This window comes from Lactuca sativa, chromosome 5 (genome assembly GCF_002870075.4).
Source record: "Lactuca sativa cultivar Salinas chromosome 5, Lsat_Salinas_v11, whole genome shotgun sequence".
Taxonomy (NCBI): Eukaryota; Viridiplantae; Streptophyta; class Magnoliopsida; order Asterales; family Asteraceae; genus Lactuca; species Lactuca sativa.
In genome coordinates, this window is record NC_056627.2 from 83,443,346 (window position 1) to 83,454,747 (window position 11,402).

Below are 11,402 nucleotides of genomic sequence, written 5' to 3' on the forward strand. Positions count from 1 at the left end.
CATCACCATCACCATCACCATCACCACCACCACCACCATCATCATCATCATTATCATCATCATCATCATCACCATCATCATCGTCATCAACATCATCATCACCATCACCATCATCATCATCACCACCACCACCATCACCACCACCACCACCACCACCATCATCATCATCATTAGTAACACCATCACCATCACCATCACCATCACCATCACCATCACCATCACCACCACCATCATAATCACCATCATCATCATCATCATCATCACCATCATCATCACCACCACCACCATCATCATCATCATTAGCATCACCATCACCATCACCATCACCATCACCATCACCATCACCATCACCATCACCATCACCATCATCATCACCATCATCATCATCATCATCATCATCATCATCGTCATAAGCATTATAGTGTTAAACTGTGAAATGAATACTTGATACCGAAGGTACACACAACTTTATGAATGATATTAATAGCTATATGTTGGTGAAAATATAGATAATAATGTATAATAGAGGTGTGAAAAAAACTAAGCGGAAAAAATGACGTTTGGTGCCCGGAAAATCGAAAATAAGAAATATATGTAGCTAATTAGCTATGAAATTTTTTTTATTTACGATTTTTCGGGCACCAAACGTCGTTTTTTCACTTCGTTTTTTACACCTCTTTTATACATTATCATATATATTTTCACTAACTTATAGCTATTAATATCATTAATAAAGTCGTGCGCACATTCGCGATCAATTTATTGCTAATAATATTAATAATAATAATAATAATAATAATAATAATAATAATAATAATAATAGAAATAATTATAGTAATAATAATAGTTATAATAATAATAGAAATAATTATAATAACATTAATAGTAATAATAATAATAGAAATAATAATAATAATAATAATGTAGTGTTTAAAAGTAATAATCCACCAGGTAAAAATGGATGTCGCATGCTCAGCCGATTGGTAAGACAGGTATTGTGTAATAGGAGACCCAAGTTTAAATCCCACCCCAATTTTTCTTTTTTTCTTTTTTGCTGTCCGTAATAAAAATAACATAGTGTATAAAATTAATAATCGACCAACTATGAATGGATGTGGCATAGCCGATTGGTAAGATAGTGTCGCTATACGCAGGAAATACGAGTTAGAATCTCACTTAAGTTTTTTTTTTTCTTTTTCCTTCTGGCCTAGCAAATCGGTGGGTTTTTTTTTTTTTTTTTTTTTTTTTTTTTTTTTTTTTTTTAAATTAAAATCCCCATCTTTAATTTGCTGGGAGTAGGGGTGAGCGCGGTGCGGTTAGGCGGTTATTTTTGCGGTGCGGTTATGTTTTTTTCTGTGTTGCGGTTATTAACCGCATGGATTTGATGCGGTTATTTTGTGTGGTTTTTAACCACATTTTAGAGCTCAAATAGTATCAAAAGTTCAAACATATTACTTGTAATAAAAAATAAATACAAGGTATAAGACAATTAACTATTTAACTTAAATCACAAACAACTAATATCTTAAAAACGTTAAATCAATAGTAATTAACAATAAATATCTTAAAATTGTCTAATTTCAACGTTTTTGAAAGTTTAACATAAGAAAAAACTACCACTTTTATCTTCTAGTATTTTATCCGTCTTTCATTAATGAAACTTGTTTTATTTTTAATATTTAATAAACTAATAGTTGATAAAAAAAATTGTATATAATATATGCGGTGCGGTGCGGTTTTTTTGCGGTTTTTGGAAAATAATAACCGCACCGCACCACAAATTTGCGGTTTTTGAAAAACAGAATACCTCACCATCGGTTTTTATTGCGGTTGCAGTCTTTCGGTTACGGTTTATGCGGTTAATTTTAGTTGTGGTGCGGTTTTTGCTTACCCCTAGCTAAGAGTAATATGTCGGACGAACAAAACCCAACAACCCCCCCCCCCCCCCCCCCCCCTTCGACGTTGCTGAACCACGAACAGAAAACAAAAAAAAAAATATCGCTGAAGGCCTGAAGCTTGAAGCTTCCCGTCGTCCGAGCCGTCGCTGCTCCTAGCAACCCGTCGCCGCTGTCGACCCTCGTTTTCTTCCCCGGCGCATTGCTCTCCTCTCTCTTGGCCTCCTTGCTCGATTCATTCTTCCCCACAGGTAAAACCGTAGGTTTTTTTTTTTTTTTTTTTTTTTTTTTTTTTTTTTTTTTTTTAAATTACTTCATGCAGGAAACATACACTGCCCACTGTTTCTTTTTTTCTTCATCTTTTATGGGGCTTTACAAGGATAACCACATCATTTATTGCTAATTTGATTTGGGTGTGAAGAATCAACTAGAGACTATGAGCTGGACTTTTTTGTTGAATATTTGGGCTTAAGGTATTCAAAATCGGATGGATGTTTTGTTGAATTTATAGGCTTAAGGTGTTCAAAATTAGATAGTAAGTTTTATTAAATGTTGCAAAGTTTTCCCACCAGGTGTTTGTTAAAATTCCTTATTTAACTATTTAAAGTTTATGTGTGCTTTCATCTATTTGTTTACTGAAACTAGGATAGAACTTGGTTTCTCTTATAGATGATGGTAGAGGGGATGATAAAAGCTTTTAAGAATGCATTTGATGAAAACATGGTTGTATAAAGCTTGCATTAGCCCGTTAGCCTGAGACGGAAGATAAAAACGAGTATTGATCGAATTTTTCCCCTTCCTGATACATAATTTCGTTGTATTTTCCTTTTATTTTTGATGAATCTTTTTTCGTATCTTTGTGTTTTGATGCGTTTTATGTTGCAATAAATCTTATAATGGAATATCTATATATGATTTCTAAATTTTTGGGGCATCGCAGGAAACCTTAGGGCTTATGGAAATCCATCTGAGGAATGTAAATATGATTTGGAAACTTTATAAGTGATGAAGAAAAACCAAGTGTGCATGCCTCTAGTTTGGACTTTGAGGAAGAAATAACATAAATCCAAGATTTTTGCCATTGAAATCCATGATGGAGGAGACAACCTATGATTTCAAGTCCTAAATTTTGACAGTGAGCTGTTATTTCAATTTAAAATTATGTGTGATTGGTGGTTTTATTAGATAATATGGAAACATTTGTTAAAGTTCTTTATTATTTTCCAGGTTGAATATAATACCAAGAAGAAAGGATTGAATTCCAAACCGCCCCATCTTTGTAAGCATGTGAGTACTATTGTCTACCTTTTGTAAGCCAAAATCTTTACTACAATTTTAATCTTCAATGAGCGTAATGTATTTTGCTTACATTACAAATAGGCATAGTCAAATTTAATGATTGTTAAATAAATATTCCCACTCTCATGGCTTTTGTTATTTATTTGTTTGTTTTTTATTATATGAACCAACTATCCTTTCCTTATTTAGTTTTTTGTTAAAGCAAAAAACTTCCAAAAATTATAAAATCATTATAATTGTTTAAAAAAACTAATCGTCTCAAAAAACTAATTTGTAAAAGAAATTATTTGCACCCGTCGCTTAGTGCGGGTAAACGACTAGTAATAAACTAAAGTACATTGCTAATATTGTTTTACTATTGAATTGTATTGCCATTTTTTTAGGTTGATAGGTTGCGCGCACAAGTTTCTACAATGGAACAACAGCCACAACAAATGCAAACACAAATGGAAATGGTTATGAGGATGATAAATATGTCTGGAAATCAATCTCGTGCTCCCCCCGATAATCCTATGGACAATTGAATTTGTAAACATCTAGTAGTGTTTGTTTTGTTAATTAGTGCATATGTAACACCGAAAAATTTTAAATTTATTTTATTCATTTTTATTTCATTAAAATGCACACTATTCCATATAAACACTTTTTTTATTCAAAAATCATCAACAAGGTTTTCAGAACATTATGGAATTCCACGATCTGAATTCTTCACTCTTTTCTCTTGTGTGTGTACAATCGAGCCGCCTTCCTGCGATTCTGAAGAACCTGAAACACATAACACATAACACGACAAGCACGAAGCTTAGTGGGTTCCCTAAAATACCACATTCAACACATACGCCACTCAAGGCTACAATATGACCCTCCGGTCGGTGTGTCTCAGCGGAACCCTCCAGTTCCGTATAGTTGGACCCTCCGGTACGGTCTGTATCGTTGGACCCTCCAGTCCGGTCTGTAAACTCCGCATAGCATAAATCACAAAGACATGATGCATAGCATATCACATATAACATAATACTCAATGTAAGCACATAAGACCCTCCGGTCACACATAACTACCACTCAAGGTAACATATAGTGAGGAGACTCACCTTCTACTGTCAACTGAAGAACAAGATCACACCGCTCCAACCACCATCACGAACTCCACCACTGAATCACCGAAACCAATAAATACCAATAACAACCAAAATACCCCTGGAAGTCAACTGGTCAACTCTTGGTCAAAGTCAAAGTCCTCAGTCAAAGCCAACCCTCCTGACTGACTCTACTCGCCAAGTCAACTCGCTGACTCGTCTAGTCCCCATGCTCTAAAACTCCCATAACACAACTCAACTCGCCGAGTCGCCCCAAGACTCACCGAGTCCCACAACTCTGAGTCAAACCGTACTCAACTCACTGAGTCATCCCTTGACTCACCGATTCTTAGCTTAACCAGAAAAGGTTAGGACCTCAAGACCAAACTCGCCGAGTCCAAGAACAGACTCGCCGAGTCCAAGGCTATCTTCAACCAACTCGCCGAGTTGTTCTTCCATCTCGCCGAGTTTCTGCCTATCTTCATGCAACTCGCCAAGTGCACCCATGTGACTTGCCGAGTACCACTAGCTCTTAACGCATACAGACGCTTTCCAAGCCATGCAGGGTCTCCAATCCATAGATCTACTCTTATACAAGCCATCCATCACGTAAAGTGGCAAACTTTACGTGAATCCAAGGAGATCTAAGCATAATACACTCTTGGGCTAAGGTTTGGGGCTAAAAGACTTCATCAACAGCTCTTGAACAGGGACTTTATGCTCTTTTGGATCATCACTACTCTAGATCTGAGGTAGCAACCTCAGATCTAACCTCCAAACTCAAGATAGCACTAGATATACACCCAAAAATCCCACTAATGATAGATCTAGATGGATAACAGCTCGAAAAACAAATCATTACCTCAAAAGAAGGATCCAACAGAAGAATAAGTCAAAACCTTGAAAAGCCCCTTGCTCCAAGCCTCTTAATCTTCAAAGATCTCTTCAACAAAACCCCTTCATGATCCAAATGTTCTCTAATTCTCTCACAACGAATATTAGGGTTTCTGGACTTTAAGGGAGAGCAAAGAGGCTGGGGGAGGGTATTATGTTCTTTATATAGGGCCTAATCCCTGGGATTAGGGTTTTCTCCACACAGCACTAACTCGCCGAGTCCAGCCACCGACTCGCCGAGTTGACCACTAGACACGCGACCAGAATCACGATCCTACTCGCCGAGTCTACCTATGGACTCGCCGAGTTGACCATTCACATTTTCACTTTGAACCCTGAACTTTGCACCCCTGAACTCGGGATGTTACAATTCTCCCCCACTTAAATTAGGCTTCGTCATCGAAGCCTGTGACAACACAACTCCAGAAACTACTCTCGCAATGCATCACCTGGCATTAACCAAAACAGGTTCCTCAACACACTACCACCGAAACCCAAATCCTAACTCTTCCCCTGCGGTGTCCTGACCACTGCCTCGTCCTCTAATACCCACATTCATCCGAGTACCACTCCATGATAGTTCACTCATTCCAAATCACAACGGTCGCTCGACCCTTACACAGCTAGAGATCACCCCAGACCACCGGGTGCTGACCCGGTACCAAACTGCTATCCCTTTCCTTGATTAGCATAACCTTTATCGAATTCACTTCTGTGACTCATCCCGCTTTCAATCTAAATCCAACTCTTTTCTTTCCGTGCTGACGAGATGACCCATCCTTCAGCTCCTGAACAACTCTCCTGAGCTCTCCTCTACAATCGCATACACATGCTGAGCTTGCTCTACATCCTCGGGTTGGAAAGACCCGACATACTAACGATACCATCAGACATCCCCAGGATGAATTACCACTATATACATAACTTCCTAATCACAATGATACTTAAATCCAAGGCTCTATCCTTGCATTTCTTCCGAACTCCTTTGGTTCTAAATCACCGGAGATTCTTCCGCAACCTCCACAGACACCCAACCCAGATGCGCTTCCATACCACTAGCACATACACAGTGTTCAACCACCATACTCTTAATCATCCATTCTCGCTACTACTTTGACTTCCGTGACCAACACTCCTCCCGGAGTTACATACCTTTCTCTTTCCTTACCCAAGGAAATCTACTTGTCAACCTTGCCACTTCAGACAAGTGCCATGGTGCTCACACCCCACTCTACACTATCCCTAGTAGAGTAACCGCTATTCCATGTATCGCGCATGCTCTGAATCTGCTCGCAAGGACTCTCGGGTCCATGCACCACCTCTTCCCAGCAAATGGGGATCTGACACCTCCTCCTATACAACAACTCAAAGGGTGGCATACCGATGCTCGAATGATGGCTGTTGTTATAGGAAAACTCATAGAACCTTAACCCCATAATTGAACCTCCATGGTTACCCATGACCTGATTCAAAATGTCTCACTAACTTCCTTCTCGTGTCAACTATCTCGACCCAGTGACACACAAGTCACAAAATTCTCTTTACCTCATACGAAAACTACAATCGAACCGAAGATCGACTCACTCCTGACACTTGACATCTAAGGCTCAAGAATTTCGTGCAACTCAATGCACTATCCCAACCAAGCACTAAACCTTTGGTCTCAATTCCAGATGACATCTAACTTTTCAGAAGAGTACTCATTCTTTGAATCTGAAACCTCATATCGCCTTCCCGGCGCACTACTAAAATCAAACTCATCTCAAGAGTTTGATAAATCCCCGGGTTGGACCACTCGCCCCAAGAACCACTCATTTTGAGACTGATGACTCGCAACCCACACTTAACTCACCCATCTACAACAACCACAATTCCATCCAATATAACCACCCAGACAATTGAGATAACCACAATCTCTTCCCTGATTAGTGCTTGCTACGGCTCCCCGTGGCATCACTACAATCTCTCTCGGATCCGTGAGTACTACAGCTCCCCGTAGTATCACCCTAACCTCTCTGATCTGTGAATACTATGGCTCTCCATAGCATCACTACAACCTATCTCCGATCCGTGAGTACTACGGCTCCCCGTAGCATCACTACAACCTCTCTCTCTGATCTGTGAGTACTACGGCTCCCCGTAGCATCATCACAACCTCTCTCTGATCCGTGATTACTACGACTCCCCGTAGTATCACCACAACCCCTCTCTGATCCCTGAATACTACGGCTCCCCGTAGCATCACCACAACCTCTGCTCTAAGCCACTGAACTGCGGCTCCCCGCAGTCTTACCGCACCAGCCCTTACCTCTTCATAATCTCATTTTCACGTAGACACCACACCGTGATCGTGAACTCATGCCCTGCAGACCGGCCATGCGTAGGTGTACACACCTACTCAAACTATGCACGGTTATTTCTGACAGCATCCGAACATACCTTTCCCTACTGCAAACCACCTTCCCGAATAATCTCACCTGATGTCATTTGGCCATAGGGTTCTCACCGGAATTGTATTCACTTGATACCCACTATCTGCCTCCGCCTCACAATTCCAAAATAATCCGAACTTAATGACAACATATTCCGATACTACAGGACACCATCACCACATCCCACGATGCCTTATCTCAATCATTGATGTCGCACTCACAACATCATACACGGATACTGCCTCCCTGTTGGGTCGTATTTTGTATTGCGTCTATTGGGCTCGTTAGCTAGTCTAATATGTATGTATCTCCGGTATGGGCTGGTCCATCCGTGAGTTTTGTAGGGTTTAATATAAATAGGTGCTTGCATGCATCTTAGAATGTGAGGACGATTAGAGATTTATTTGTTTAGCAAATTTATCGTTCTTGTTTTGTAACCCTAGTATCCTCTACAGCGGAAGTTCTTAGTCGAGCTCTGCTGAGGATTGAGTAATCTAATCATTCGATCCATCTTGATTCATACTTGGGTTATTTACTGTTTTTACATTCATCGCTTACTTGTTACGAAGATCTAATCGATCATCAAGTTAATTAATAACTTATCAATTGGTATCAGAGCAGGAGGCTGTGTAATTCATACACATCTTTTCTGTGAAAGAGATTGCGATTAGGGTTATTCCGCATTACCTAATATTTATTGAGTCGTCATTCCATAATTGACGTAACTCAGCATTTATTTGTTTTGCCCTAATATTATTCATTACAAGTCTGATCTTTCAAATAGGTTAAACGATCAAGCATGGACGAGTCACAATCAAATCCCATCAACATCTCAAACAAAATTGGATCAATGACGAAGATTCCTATTCTTTACACCCAGGATTACTAAGATTGGGCACATTACTTCCGAAAATTCTGTGGAGTTCGCTCGTTTATCCCAAAATAAGTCCCCGATTCTTGAAGAAAAGGTCGTGGTGTACCAAAAGGTGAGAACTACACCAAATCAGGTTTATAAGGTCACAGGAGTAACCGAACATCAGACAGCCGAACTCACCGCCATAGTAAACGAAGATAATGCAGATGGTTGTGATGAGTTTTTCTAGTCTGCTCCTATAGATAATGCAGACGAAACTGTTGGTCTGTCAGAACGAACGTCCTGGAAAACCAAAGGAAGATATGTGCCAGAGCCACTAAACAAGCCTGACAACTTCGATGTGCCAAGTACTAGCGGTGCAAAAGAAGTTCCTGTAGAAGAAGTCACTCCTTCAAGCGAAACATCATCAGTTCAAAGTGAACCGGCTGACAAAAAGCAAAAGCAAAAAGCCAACATCCACCGATAGCCGAAGCAAGTAAAGGTTCAAAAGCAGCAAAGGAATCTGAGATACAAAAAGAATCTCTCAGAGCGCAAACAGTTCTGGCGATCTCAAAACGCCCATTTTTCTTATCATGACAGAAAGTCAGAGAAAAGAGCAGTTAGGCCGCAAGAAAGTAATAACAACCGAAAGGACAGGTTCGGTTCAGAGAACACCGACTACCGAAAGCATAGGTTCGGTTCCGAGAGCAAAAGCTACCAAGGTTCAAGGTTCGGTCCCACTAATGACCAAAAACAAAAGGGCCACCTAGAACCTCAAGTCAAGAAAACTTCTCAGTCTAACTTCTCTCGTTCTAATTCTTCTCAACCTCATTCTAAATCCAATTCTGTTCAAACTCAAATTCCAAAATCTTCAACATATTTGAAAGGAAAATCGAAGGTTTCCTCAGTTAAGAATGATCAAAAGCATTCCAAGGCCCAAACGTCAAAACCTGAATCCAAACCATCTGTAACAAATCCCAACAAAATTAAAGTTTTCACCATTAAAAAGAAAGATGAAACAAATTTAATAAAAAGAACATATCTTGTTGACATCTCTCTTACTATTCCTATTCCTGTGAAAGGCTCACGTGGACCCAAGAAACTTTGGGTTCCTAAATCTGCTTGATTTTTGCAGGTTATCAGTGACGAGCAGTTCGACGAAGAATGGTATATTGACAGTGGCTGCTCACGTCACATGATAGGGAGGAAGGAAGAGCTGAAGGAATTTCGATCTCTTCCAAACGGCGGGAATGTCAAATTCGGGAACAACTCATACGGCACAATAAAAGGTTATGGGATGATTACAAATGGAGACTTCATGATTAGAAAAGTTGCATATGTTGAAGGACTACAACATAACCTCATCAGTGTATCTCAACTTGTTGGAGGTACCAGTCTTATAGTTTCGTTTGATGATGAGGGTTCTGAAATAATAGAGAAGAAAACAAAAAGAGTGATTCTCAAATCGGAGCGCAAAGACGAAATGTTTCCTCTTAATCTCAAACCTATCAAATGAAATCCAGCTATCTGTCTGTTATCCAAAGCACATTCTGACGAAAGCTAGTTGTGGCACCGAAGGCTCTCCCATCTCAACTTCAAGGATATCAACAAACTTGTCACCGGAGGTCATGTTCAGGGTCTTCCATTGCTCAAGTTTGATAGAGAACATTTGTGTGTTGTGTGTGAAATGGGGAAGCAGAGTCGTCAAAGTCACTCGTCGATTATAAACACTAAAGCTGTTGAACCACTAGAGTTAATTCACATTGACTTGTGTGGTCCATCATTTATCGAAAGCATTGGCGGTAGCAAGTATATTCTTGTCATTGTTGATGACTTTTCATGTTTTACATGGGTGTTCTTTCTGAAGCATAAATCTGAGGCAACTCTCAAGCTAAAGATGTTTATCAAGCAGGTTGAAGTGCAGCTGAGGAAAGTCGTTCGCAACATCAGAAGCGACAATGGGCTGGAGTTCAAAAATAAAGAATTTGAAGACTTTTTAGCAGAAAAAGGAACCAGTCACAACTTCTCAGCTCCATACACCCTTCAAAAAAACGGGATTGTCGAAAGACGAAACCGATCTTTGTGTGAGGCGGCCCGAACCATGCTAAATTTCGCTTCTCTACCTCTATATTTCTTGGCTGATGCTATTGCTGCAGCATGTTTTACGCAGAACAGGTCCTATCTCAATAAGCATTTCACTATTACTCCTTTTAAGATCATCAACAATAGAGAGCCAAACATCAACTTTTTCCACGTATTCAGCTCACGATGCTTTATCTTCAATTCTAAAGAACATCGTAACAAGTTCGACGTAAAAGCCGATGAAGGGATTTTTCTGGGATATTCTCTCACTTCGAAAGCATACAGGGTTTTAAACAAGCGTTCGAGGAAGATTGAAGAAACGTATTATGTGACTTTCGATGACAACTATGTCAAGAAGCTGAAGGCCACGGAAGAAACAGTTGGAGAAATCTTCTCTCAAACAGGCCAAGTCACAGCCTCGATTGCAAATTTGTTTGAGCAGTTTGTGGGGTTATTCGATGAACCGGAGAAGGCTACTCTCTCAGAAGCCAATGCAGCAGACAACAAAGTTGATAATCTGAAGCAAATCGTCGATGACGCTGCCAAACGACTGGGTGAAGGAGAATCAGTTCCAACTGAACCTTCTCAGCACAGTGCTTCAGTTGAGGGGGGAGAATCCATCTTCTTCAAAACAGCCAAGTTCACAAGTTGAGGGGGAGAACTCTTCTCCAGCTGCACCCGAAAGCTCTACTGCACCCGAAGGTACTGTAGCTCCCGAAAGCTCTACTGCACCCGAAGGTACTGCAACACCCGGAAGCTCGACACCACCCGAAACTCCTGTAGCACCGGAAATTCAAGATATACCTGAAAGCTCATCAGTCGAGGGGGAGAATGCCGATATGTTTTATGACGATGACAATCAATCTGAATT

At 40.1% G+C, this 11,402-nt stretch overlaps 1 long non-coding RNA gene across 1 annotated transcript; it reads left to right on the top strand.

Moving 5' to 3' along the window:
* The first annotated feature begins 2,018 nt into the window (after positions 1 to 2,018).
* LOC128126211 (uncharacterized) lies at positions 2,019 to 3,183 on the top strand. Its single transcript, XR_008223981.1, has 3 exons — positions 2,019 to 2,146; positions 2,836 to 3,030; positions 3,123 to 3,183. It is a non-coding gene; the product is annotated as an uncharacterized LOC128126211 (long non-coding RNA).
* The last annotated feature ends 8,219 nt before the right edge of the window (positions 3,184 to 11,402 follow it).